We start from the raw sequence: 13223 nt of genomic DNA, 5'->3' as shown, positions 1-13223 counted from the left end.
TGAACAGAGCCCCAGGACCAGCTTGCTTAGGGGACTCTTCTCTAGGTTAATCTCTCTGTATGTGATGGGTTTGTTATGGAAGGTTTGGGAATCGCTTCCTTTTAGGTGGTTGTAGAATTTAACGTCTCTTTTCTGGATTTTGAAAATTAGCGGGTATCGGCCTAATTCTGCTCTGCATGCATTATTTGGTGTTTTACGTTGTACACAGAGGATATTTTTGCAGAATTCTGCATGCAGAGTCTCAATTTGGTGTTTGTCCCATTTTGTGAAGTCTTGGTTGGTGTCCTTCTTTCCTTCTTGCTCTCTCTCTCTCTCTCTCAAATTTAAAGGGCTTTATTGGCATGGGAAACATATATTTACATTGCCAAAGCAAGTGAACTAGATAATAAACAAAAGTGAAATAAACAATATCAAATGAACAGTAAACATTACACTGACAAAAGTTCAAAAATAATTAAGACATTTCAAATGTAATTCTCTCTCTCTGTCACGCCCTGGTCCTAGTATTTTGTGTTTTTTCTTCATGTATTGGGTCAGGCCAGGGTGTGGCATGGAGTTTTTGTATTGTGGTGTGTTTTGTCTTGGGGTTTTGGTATGTATATATTTGGGATTGTAGCTAGTGGGGTATTCTAGCAAAGTCTATGGCTGTCTGGAGTGATTCTCAATCAGAGGCAGGTGCTTATCGTTGTCTCTGATTGGGAACCATATTTAGGCAGCCATATTCTTTGAGTTTGTCGTGGGTGATTGTCCTATTTGTCTTGATGTCATTGTTTTGTTCGTTGACACAAGTATAGGCTGTTTTTGGTTTTCCTTTTGTTTATTTGTTTTTGTAGTGTTTAGTGTTTAGTGTTTAGTCGTGTTTACGTTTTGTTTAATAAATATGGATCGCAATCGACACGCTGCAGTTTGGTCCGACTCTCATTCATCACCACTAGAAAACCGTAACACTCTCACACATAATATCAAAGTGGATTCAACCACAAAGACCAGGGATGTTTTCCAATGCCTCGCAAAGAAGGGCACCTATTGGTAGTTGGGTAAAACATTTAAAAAGCAGACTATCGAATATCCCTTTGAACATGATAAAGTTTTTCATTACATTTTGGATGGTGTATCAATACACCCAGTCAATGCAAAGACACAGGCATCCTTCCTAACTCAGTTGCTGGAGAGGAGGGAAACTGCTCAGGGATTTCACCATGAGGTCAATGGTGACTTTAAAACAGTTACAGAGTTTAATGGCTGTGATAGGAGAAAACTGAGGATCGATCAACAACATTTTAGTTACTACACAATACTAACATAATTGACAGAGTGAAAAGAAGGAAACCTGTACAGAATACAAATATTTTAAAACATACTTCTTGTTTGTAACAAGGCACTAAACTAATACTGCAAAAAACGTGGCAAAGCAATTCACTTTTTGTCTTTCAGCAGGACAATAACCTAAAACACAAGGCCAAATCTACACCGGAGTTGCTTAGCAAGAAGACAGTGAATGTTCCTGAGTGGCCGAGTTACTTAAATCTATTTTTGAAAAATATGTGAAGAATTGAAAATGGTTGTCTAGCAATGATGAACAACTAATTTGATTGAGCTTGGACAATTTTTAAAATAATAATGGGCAAATATTGTACAATCCAGGTGTGTAAATCTATTAGACTCTTACCCAGAAAGACTCACAGCTGTAATCGCTGTCAAAGGTACTTCTATGAAGTATTGACTCAAGGGTGAAAATACTTATATAAATTTGATATTTCTGTATTTCATTTTCAATGGAATGTTTTTACATGATTTCACTGTGTCATTATGGGGTATTGTGTGTAGATGGATGTGAGAGAAAAAATCTATTTAATTAATTTTGAATTCAGGCTGTGACAACAAAATGTTGAATAAGTCAAGGGGTGTGAATACTTTCTGATAGCATGGAATGTTAATCCTTTTGATAAAGTCAGTAATCCTTTGGCTGTAATACACAGTAGGCTGTAATACACAGTAGGCTGTAATACACAGTAGGCTGTTTTAATTTTTTTAAATGTTACCTTTATTTATCTAGGCAAGTCAGTTAAGAACAAATTCTTATTTTCAATGACAGCCTAGGAACAGTGGGTTAACTGCCTGTTCAGGGGCAGAACGACAGATTTGTACCTTGTCAGCTCGGGGATTTGAACTTGCAACCTTTCAATTACTAGTCCAACTCTCTAACCACTAGGCTACCCTGCCACCCCACAGTAGGCTGTAATACACAGTAGGCTGTAATACACAGTAGACTGTAGTACACAGTAGGCTGTAATACACAGTAGGCTGTAATACACAGTAGGCTGTAATACACAATAGACTGTAATACACAGTAGACTGTAATACATAGTAGACTGTAATACACAGTACGCTGTAATACACAGTAGGCTGTAATACACCGTAGACTGTAATACACAGTAGGCTGTAATACACAGTAGGCTGTAATACACAGTAGGCTGTAATACACAGTAGACTGTAATACACAGTGGACTGTAATACACAGTAGGCTGTAATACACAGTAGGCTGTAATACACAGTAGACTGTAATACACAGTAGACTGTAATACACAGTAGGCTGTAATACACAGTAAGCTGTATTACACAGTAGGCTGTAATACACAGTAGACTGTAATACACAGTAGACTGTAATACACAGTAGGCTGTAATACACAGTAGACTGTAATACACAGTAGGCTGTAATACACAGTAGGCTGTAATACATAGTAGACTGTAATACACAGTAGGCTGTAATACACAGTAGACTGTAATACACAGTAGGCTGTAATACACAGTAGGCTGTAATACACAGTAGGCTGTAATACACCGTAGACTGTAATACACAGTAGGCTGTAATACACAGTAGACTGTAATACACAGTGGACTGTAATACACAGTAGGATGTAATACACAGTGGACTTTAATACACAGTAGGCTGTAATACACAGTAGACTGTAATACACAGTAGGCTGTAATACACAGTGGACTGTAATACACAGTAGACTGTAATATACAGTGGACTGTAATACACAGTAGGCTGTAATACACAGTAGACTGTAATACACAGTAGGCTGTAATACACAGTAGGCTGTAATACACAGTAGACTGTAATACACAGTAGGCTGTATTGTTTTAAGAAAGTAAGTACATAATCACCATCATGCTTTTTCATGCCGGATCAGGAAGCATATTTCTGGTGCATCCTTTTTCGACCCGCCTCAAGAAGCCTTAAGTCATTTCTACAATTGTGGAGCCCACAACATCGAGATGTAGGAAATGTTGTCTACCAAAACTGATATTCTACACATGTTAGTACATTAGTCTCGCACGGTCATGTAGTCATGTCAAGCAAAGAAATCTGGCAAGAAGAGGGAATTCAGTCCGACCTCTCCATAGAGTCAGAACTCTCTCCATGGATAACCTATAACTATGATACTGAGGAACACTTCCTGGTTGCAAACCCACACTAACCTAATAACTTTAGCTGGGCTTGATTGTGTGTACCTGGCGTAATGGGACCAATAGAATAGTCGTACAACTGCAAACTCCACTTGTCTGAAACACCGGGCAGGCTAAAGCAAACGCCCAAAATATTATAAAGATTTTGAATAGTATTCAAACCCAGGCCTGAAAAGGGCAGTCTCTGTGTTTGTGTGGTAACATGCAGTGTTATGAACAGGGTTGCAGCATTTCAGGAACTGGGAATTTATTGAAAGTTCATGGAATTTTGCAACCCTAGTTATGAATGATTTCACTGTGTATCGGCGAAGCCTATTTCTCTGTGTTCCTATTATCCCTTTGTCCAACCTCAGTTCCCCTTTCGTCATGTGTAAGTCACAACGTGCTGTCAAGTCATTTAGCCATCTGCATAAGTGGACCGACCTAAATGTGTGTGTGTGTGTGTCTGTTTTGTAAATAGGTCATGGTTCCTAGGAGTGATAAATACAGTGGCTCTTATGGTTTACAACCAAGCAATGTTGTTACGCTGTTAGTGCTCTTATCTCATCTTCTCCCTCTCTACAGTTATGTGTATATGTGTGTGTGTGTGTGTGTGTGTGTGCTTGATATGTATCTATTTATGTGTGTGAGCGATGTAGGCCAAGCGCTATGAGCAGAATGCGAGCTGACGACCGTCTCTTCAGGCGAGCTAGCAAGCAGATGGGGAAGACTGGATGTCATTAAATGATGGTATAATTAGCAGGATGTATTGGGTAAGAAACTGAGAGATGGAGAGAAGAAGGGATATAGAAAGAGAGAGCAGAGAGGCCTGCCATTGCTAATTCGCCCAAAGTGAGATTGTGTAGCCTGTCTGGGGGTCACACACACACACACACACACACACAAACACAGACACCTAATCCCACTCCACTTCCTTATCACAGCCATCAGTGGGTGAACTGTATGAGTTTTTACGAGGCTGTCTGCACCCAGATCCTCTGACGGGAGCTTCTCTAATGAACTGCGCTATGCCCTTTCAAAATGTATGTTATTCCTGATGTATGTTTGAAAGAAGTCCTCTTATCTCATCAGTCTGGTTACTAGTGCTCTACCAATGACCCTCTACAAGCCCCTATGAGCCATGATGGGAAGGCTCAGTGAAAACAGGTCAGCAGATGTAAAGCTACATCTAGAAGAGCTGAAGCCTGAAGCCTGGGCAAGTGGAAAGAGAGGCAGAGAGGATAAACACCACTATGGAGGGAAGAGGATATATAATAGGCAGAGAGAATAAACACCACTATGGAGGGAAGAGGATATATAATAGGCAGAGAGGATAAACACCACTATGGAGGGAAGAGGATATATAATAGGCAGAGAGGATAAACACCACTATGGAGGGAAGAGGATATATAATAGGCAGAGAGGATAAACACCACTATGGAGGGAAGAGGATATATAATAGGGAGAAAGGATAAACACCACTATGGAGGGAAGAGGATATATAATAGGCAGAGAGGATAAACACCACTATGGAGGGAAGAGGATATATAATAGGCAGAGAGGATAAACACCACTATGGAGGGAAGAGGATATATAATAGGGAGAAAGGATAAACACCACTATGGAGGGAAGAGGATATATAATAGGGAGAGAGGATAAACACCACTATGGAGGGAAGAGGATATATAATAGGGAGAGAGGATAAACACCACTATGGAGGGAAGAGGATATATAATAGGGAGAGAGGATAAACACCACTATGGAGGGAAGAGGATATATAATAGGGAGAGAGGATAAACACCACTATGGAGGGAAGAGGATATATAATAGGGAGAAAGGGAGAGACTGATAAATGTTCTTTACTGTAGTTGTATGTACCTTCTCTGGTGTGGGTTTTTAGGAAATGACTCATATTGTACTACTGTGTTGTTAGATAACCTGTGTGTGTGTGTGTGTGTGTTAACGATTAATACCCAGATGAGACCAAACTGAAGGCCTACATCCTAGCCCACCGCACAGAGGTATCACTCTGTCATCAGCCGGGCTGACACTGTGGTCAGGGACCTTGGTTGGGATGTGAAAGATTGATGCCCTGTCAAGACCATGCCAGCCATGTCATAAATATCTGCTAGCGATTGCCCATTTCTGTGTCACTGTTAGACATTCAGTATGGCCTAGCCGTGGGAGTATATTTGAACCTCAGCTCCGTTATGAAGAGGTTCCCCCTTCCTCTGTCTTTCATTGGTTACACTTCATCCGTTTCTGAGCTCTCCCCCTCTCTCTTCCTCTATCCATCTCTCCATAGTTCTTTCTTCCCCTCTCTCCCCCCCCCATCTCTCTCCATGTAGGCAGTTGACCCAGTGAAACGCTGCTTTAAGTTATGCAATGTCTCCGAGCTAAAAGTGGGACTGACACTGTTGTAAATACTTTGCAGAAATGAAACACACAGATACTCACATTGTCAGTCTAAAATATCACATTCACAGCTTCAGAACCAACTTCATAAGAGGTTTAAAAAATAGGTTGTATATTGACTAAAAAGGCATTGTTGTCAGTGCATGATTAATAAAATGTACCAATACATCTCTGTGTAGTGTAATAAATATTACTATCAGGTTGGAAATCACAGCTAGTACATTGTCTGCTGCCTCCAGCCATTCAGGGGATGAACTGTTTCAGCACAATATTGTTGACAAAAATGGATGAAAAGGGCAATGATTGGGAATCTCAACACAATCAATCTTGCTATGCAGTCCCATTACGTGACTAAGTCTATAGCTAGCTTATGTATTTATGTACAGTAGGCCTACTTATTTAGCAAGCTAGCTATATGGCTTGATAACTAAGTAATTTAGCTAGCTAGAACCTAAACTGATGTAGAAACTTGTACTATAGCTAGCTAGCTGCTGGAAAGTGTAACGTTATTGCCTGGACATGTGGGTAAGTGGCAGACTTTTTAAAGTTTTATTTTTAGCTTCGGTGGCTATGGCTACCAAGAAATGTGACTCACTAAGCTAGTTACTAATTTACTCAAACTTGAATGACTGTTGGCATATCTCTTAGTTGTCAATCAAAATGTATTCGACATTGGTCAAATGAGCAGGCAGGCAAGCTGTAAATCCATTCACTTGTGTGCCTCCAGCACACACAGACTGTTGGGGAGAGTGACTCTGAACTTACAATGGCTAGCCCCAAGTCGTTATATATATTTATTTTTTTTCTTGGCAATTTTGCTATTTGCCTCATGACTCCTGCATGCTTATTGTTGTCTATAAACTTTCTTGTTCACCCAACCGTGGGACAGACTATGTTTGTTCCCACACTCAAATCAAATCAAATCAAATTTATTTATATATTTATATATATATATATATATATATATATATATTTTTTTAAATTTATTTATATAGCCCTTCGTACATCAGCTGATATCTCAAAGTGCTGTACAGAAACCCAGCCTAAAACCCCAAACAGCAAGCAATGCAGGTGTAGAAGCACGGTGGCTAGGAAAAACTCCCTAGAAAGGCCAATACCTAGGAAGAAACCTAGAGAGGAACCAGGCTATGTGGGGTGGCCAGTCCTCTTCTGGCTGTGCCGGGTGGAGATTATAACAGAACATGGCCAAGATGTTCAAATGTTCATAAATGACCAGCATGGTCGAATAATAATAAGGCAGAACAGTTGAAACTGGAGCAGCAGCACAGTCAGGTGGAAGTTGAATCCCACGGGATTCTCCGTTGGTTACACTGACCTTTGGCCTCCCATCCTATTCTAACCACCTCTCACCGACTTTGTATTCATGTTACCTGATGATTGCTGTACAATATGATCTTGTTGCCATCTAATGCACATTCAAATGTCATAAATCAACACTGAACAACTCTCCCTGTCCTCTGCCATGCCTTGATTGTATTACTGCTGATGATATCTGGAAATGTGCATGTACACTCCGGCCCATCTACTGTTGCTAGCCCCAATTCTGACTTGTGCTCTGATATCTGCTTCACTGATTTCTGCTCTCGTAAAAGCCTGGGTTTTATGCACGTTAACAATAGAAGCTTATTACCTAAAATGGATCAATTGAAAGTGTGGGTTCACAGCTCCAATCCAGATGTGTTGGTCATTACTGAGACATGGTTAAGGAAGAGTGTTTTGAACACTGATGTTAACCTTTCTTGTTATAACCTTTTTCGGCAAGACAGATCTTCTAAAGGTGGGGGAGTGGAAATCTTTACCAAGGATCACTTTCAGTGCTCGGTTGTCTCCACCAAGTCTGTCCCCAAACAATTTGATTTGCTGGTTTTAAGCAATACACTTTCAAATAGCTCTTTGTTGACTGTTGCTGGGTACTATCGTCCTCCATTAGCATCGGCCTGTATCCTACCTGCCCTAAGCTCTCTCCTGGCCCCTTACACTAAGCCTGAATTTGTCCTGCTAGGATACCTAAATGGGACTCCCGTAGTCTTTCTCAGATTATTACCAGTCCCACCAGGTATGACTCCAAACACCCAGAAAAAACTATTCTCCTCAATGTTATCCTCACAACTAATCCTGATAGGTATCAGTCTAGTGTTTTCTGTAATGACCTTAGTGATCACTGTTTTACAGCCTGTGTTCATAATGGCTGCTCAGTGAAACAACCTGTCCTGATTTGTCATAGACGCTTGCTAAACAACTTTAGTGAGCAAGCGTTCCTTCATCAACTGGCCTATGTAAAATGGTATAGAATCAGCTTGATCCCCTCTATCGAAGACGCTTTGAATTTCTTTGTTGATATTTTCAATGGAATTGTTAACAAACACGCCCCCATAAAGAAAATGAGAATTAAAAACAGGTTCAGCCTCTGGTTCGACCGTGACCTTGAAGAGTTACTCCACCCCCAAAATTGCATTTGGCGAAAGGCTCGACACACGCACACTCAGGCTGACTGGCTCTCGTTTAGGCAAATAAGATATGTGCACTCAGCCTATCCGCAAGGCCAAAGTGAGTTACTTTAAGGAGCAGTTCTATCTCTTCAGTCTAACCCCAAGAAGTTCTGGAAAACGGTTAAAGACCTGGAGAATAAACCCTCCTCCTCACAGCTGCCCATGTCCCTTAATGTTGATGATGTGGTTGTTACTGACAAGAAGCACATGGCTGAGCTCTTTAATCACCACTTCATTAAGTCAGGATTCTTATATGACTCGCCCATGACTCTTTCCCCATCCAACATTTTCTCATCTCCCACCCCTTCTAATGCATCTAGCAGGCAGTCACTGAGTCCGAGGTGCTAAAGGAGCTCCTTAAACTTGATCCCAAAAAAACATCAAGGGTCAGATGGTTTAGACCCTTCTTTAAGGTTGGTGCCGATATCATTCACCAAGCCTATCTCTGACCTATTAAACCTATCTCTGACCTATTTAACCTGTCTCTGACCTATTTAACCTATCTCTGACCTATTTAACCTATCTCTGACCTATTTAACCTGTCTCTGACCTATTTAACCTATCTCTGACCTATTTAACCTATCTCTGACCTATTTAACGTGGCTCTGACGTATTTAACCTGTCTCTGACGTATTTAACCTGTCTCTCCTCTCTGGGGAGGTTCCCATTGCTTGCAAGGCAGTAAATATCCATTATTTACAGTGGAAGATCAAGCTGATCCTAACTGTTATAGGCCTATTTCTCTTTTGCCCTGTTTATCAAAAGTGTTAGAAAAACTAGTTAATAATCAACTGACTGGCTTTCTTGATGTCTATAATATTCTCTCTGATATGCAATCTGGTTTCCCGCTCAGGTTATGGATGTGTCACTGCAACCTTAAAGGTCCTGAATGATGTCACCATTGCCCTTGATTCTAAGCAATGTTGTGCTACTATTTTTATTGACATGGCCAAATCTTTATACGGTAGACCATTCCATTCTTGTGGGCCGGCTAAGGAGTATTGGTGTCTCTGAGGAGTCTTTGGCCTGGTTAGCTAACTACCTCTCTCAAAGAGTGCAGTGTATAAAGTCAGAACATCTGCTGTCTCAGCCACTGCCTGTCACCAAGGCAGTACCCCAAGGCTCGATCCTAGGCCCTATAATCTCTCATCCATTTATATGCAGATGATACAGTTGTATACTCAGCTGGCCCCTCTCCAGATTTTGTGTTAAACGCTCTACAGCAAAGCTTTCTCTGCCCTTAACCTTGTTCTGAACACCTCCAAAACAAAGGTCATGTGGTTTGGTAAGCACAATTCCCCTATCCCCACAGGTGTTATTACTACCTCTGAGGGTTTAGAGCTTGAGGTAGTCACCTCATACAAGTACTTGGGAGTAATGGCTAGACGGCACACTGTCCTTCTCTCAGCACATATCAAAGCTGCAGGCTAAAGTTCAATCTGGACTTGGTTTCCTCTATCGTAATCGCTCCTCTTTCCCTGATTCAGATGACCATCCTACCCATGCTAGATTACGTAAAGACATAATTTATAGATCGCCAGGTAAGGGTGCTCTTGAGCGGCTAGATGTTGTTTACCATTCGGCCATCAGATTTGCCACAAATGCTCCTTATAGGACACATCACTGCACTCTATACTCCTCTGTAAACTGGTCATCTCTGTATATCCGTCGCAAGACCTACTGGTTGATGCTTATTTATAAAACCCTCTTAGGCCTCACTCCCCCTTATCTGCGATATCTACTGCAGCCCTCATCCTCCACATACAACACCCAGTCACCCAGTCACATTCTTTTACAAGTCCCCTAAGCACACACATCCTTGGGTAGCTCGTCTTTTCAGTTCGCTGCAGCTAGCGACTGGAACGAGCTGCAACAAACACTAAAACTGGACAGTTTTATCTCAATCTCTTCATTCAACGACTCAATCAAGGACACAGTTGTGGCTGCTTTGCGTGATGTATTGTTGTCTCTACCTTTTTGCCCTTTGTGCTGTTGGCTGTGCTCAATAATGTTTGTGCCATGTTAGCGCTGCTACCATGTTGTTGTCATGTTGTGTTGCTACCATGCTGTGTTGTCATGTGTTGCTGCCTTGCTATGTTGTTGTCTTAGGGCTCTCTTTATGTAGTGGTGTGTTGTCTCTCTTGTCATAATGTGTGTTTGGTCCAATATTTAAAACATACTAATAATAATAATTTAATCCAAGCCCCCGTCCCCAAAGGAGGTCTTTGCCTTTTGGACTGAACAAAAACAAGATCTCTTTTGGCCCTTTCAGGTAAGACTTCTGTGGTATTTATATATTAGCAGAAAACCATTCAGGTTTCTTTTGTGACTTTTGCCTCTGCTTTCTAAACAAGGATCTAAACAAAGTCCCACTGTTCTGCTGTGCAACAGCGCAGTGCAGTGCAACAGCAGAAAAGGGAATGGCACATGCCAGTTTGGTATAGCCTATTTGCAATATAGGCCTTCTCTAGCAGTGATTGGTTATGGCGCACCAGTCTGTGTAGAGTCCGTACCTGGTCGAGATTCGTTTTCATTTACTGCAGTGTCTAATAATTGAAAAAAACGCACAGCCACCTTTCATATGACTATATCATTTTCACAAGTACCAGACTCTACAGCATGTTCTTTCCAAACATTCTATGAATGTATGAAAGCATGAACATTTGCATATCTATGCGCCCACTTGTCACAAAATGAACATAAACGCATCATATTCTTCCCGAGGAATATATATATAAACGTATTGAATGAGATTTGATGGTGCTAAATCTGTGTCAGTTCCTCTTTAAAACTGTGAACGCACATGGAAGCAAATGTTTATGTACATACATCTCAACATTGCAATCGCTTTGGTTTTCCACACAAAGACCTATGAAGACATTTTACATTTCAGTTCGTGTATCCACCCAAACAAGGCAGGGGTGGATCCAGTGATCAATAATGGATGTTTGGGGACGATGTGGGAGCCTGAAGGACTTAACATGTTCCTCTAGATAATGGGGGAGAAAGCATCGTTTCATAGGACATAGCTAGGAGGAACTAGAGTGCTTTTAGCCCAGAAAACCAACAGGAAAGACTGGCTTATCTGTGTGTGTGTGTGTGTGTGTGTGTGTGTGTGTGTGTGTGTGTGTGTGTGTGTGTGTGTGTGTGTGTGTGTGTGTGTGTGTGTGTGTGTGTGTGTGTGCATGCTTACGTGAGTGCACACAAGTTTGTGTGCATGCATGTGTGTGTGTGTGTGTAAAGGGTTTTAAGAGCAGAGCCTCATTTACTGCAGTGGGTGGAGAAGCGGTGGAGCGTAGCAGAGAGAACGACATTTACAGCCTCTCTGTGCTAGCATTTGGCTCTATGATTAGCGGTTTGTTAGCGATGCTATAAGTGGCTGTTAAATGGTTAATGAGCCAAGCTAATGGAGCAGGAGTGTGTGTTTGATCAACGTTCATGGAACATTACACAGACACAGTATTCAAGTACTCAACTTATGGTGATATTGTCAATATAACTATATTTATACTGCACTGTACTGTGTGTTTGTGTGTGTGTGTGTGTGTGTGTGCGTGTGCGCGTGTGTAAGCATGTGTGTATCTTTCCCCTAGCATGCTCTTGAAATCTCTTGGAATGTGTTTGTGAATGGTTCATTAGCCGTCAATAGCAGACTGTTAAAAAGAGATGTTTTAAATATTCACACTCCTCTCCCTAGGCCACAGACTTGGTCTCTACAGTCCAGAGATAAACTGAACACTCAAGACGCTTTACATCAGTCCCATTCTGTGTCCCTGACTGAGGTCAAACGCTACACAAATATGTCCCTGTGCAACAAAGGAAGTCGCTGTGTGTGTGTGTGTATGTGTTGTCTGGTCTGTGTACAGATGTTAGCCTTAAAGCGATATAACAAAAAGCATATGGGAAGGCCTTCTTAAAGGAGCCTTGGTTTGAGAAGGAGATTAAATGAGTGAAGCGTGATGATCTCTCCATATAAACCACTGGCTGTGGATACATCTGGATACAGACGCTTCATATATCACATGAGAAAGGCGAGGGCGGAGCATGCTGATATCCAGATACACCAGACATCCACTATATATCCAAATGACAGGTATATAATATATCGCATTTACAGCCAGTATCTATTCACCTCCCCTCAGTACTAAATATCTGTCTGTCTTGTGAGATCAGAACCCTCTCGGTTGTGGTTTTCATTCTAACCAAGTGTACTCCATAACATCAGATAGTCAGTCAACTGATGATTCTGGCTGCCACAGTCAACCCTGCAGATTCTTTTTCTGCTAGGCCATTCTGTCTCTCCTCTCCTTCCAATCCATTCAATCAATCAAATGTATTTTATAAAGCCCTTTGTACATCAGCAGTTGTCACAAAGTGCTTTTCAGTTACCCAGCCTTAAACCCCAAAGACCAAGCAATGCAGATGCAGAACCACAGTTACTAGGAAAAACTCCCTAGAAAGGCAGGAACCTAAGAAGAAACCTAGAGAGGAACCAGGTTCTGAGGGGAGGCATGTCCTCTTCAGGCTGTGCCGGGTAGATATGAATTAATCTCAAGTAAAAGGAAGTCACATGATACATAGTAGTTATGCATATAGCATATACCCCATGGACACAGACTGTACGTGCTGCAATACTGCACCTACACTGCAGGGTTTCAGGTAGAGATGCACCTACACTGCAGGGTTTCAGGTAGAGATGCACCTACACTGCAGGGTTTCAGGTAGAGATGCACCTACACTGCAGGGTTTCAGGTAGAGATGCACCTACACTGCAGGGTTTCAGGTAGAGATGCACCTACACTGCAGGGTTTCAGGTAGAGATGTACCTACACTGCAGGGTTTTGG

At 41.5% G+C, this 13223-nt stretch overlaps 1 protein-coding gene across 2 annotated transcripts in view; it reads left to right on the top strand.

Moving 5' to 3' along the window:
• LOC109866423 (serine/threonine-protein kinase PAK 5) overlaps positions 1-13223 on the top strand; it is a 110611-nt gene that overhangs the window by 24647 nt on the left and 72741 nt on the right. The window contains exon 1 of one of the 2 annotated variants that reach the window (XM_031800721.1): positions 10256-10650. The exons of the other annotated variant lie outside the window; for it this stretch is intronic. The gene's annotated coding sequence lies outside the window, so the exon portion shown is untranslated. Of the gene's footprint in view, positions 1-10255; positions 10651-13223 lie in introns of those variants that run through there. 2 annotated transcript variants of the gene reach the window in all.

The sequence above is a fragment of the Oncorhynchus kisutch genome, linkage group LG21 (assembly GCF_002021735.2).
Source record: "Oncorhynchus kisutch isolate 150728-3 linkage group LG21, Okis_V2, whole genome shotgun sequence".
Lineage (NCBI taxonomy): Eukaryota > Metazoa > Chordata > Actinopteri > Salmoniformes > Salmonidae > Oncorhynchus > Oncorhynchus kisutch.
Note: the sequence above shows the minus strand (reverse complement) of the source record. Positions and strands in the feature narration are given on the sequence as shown.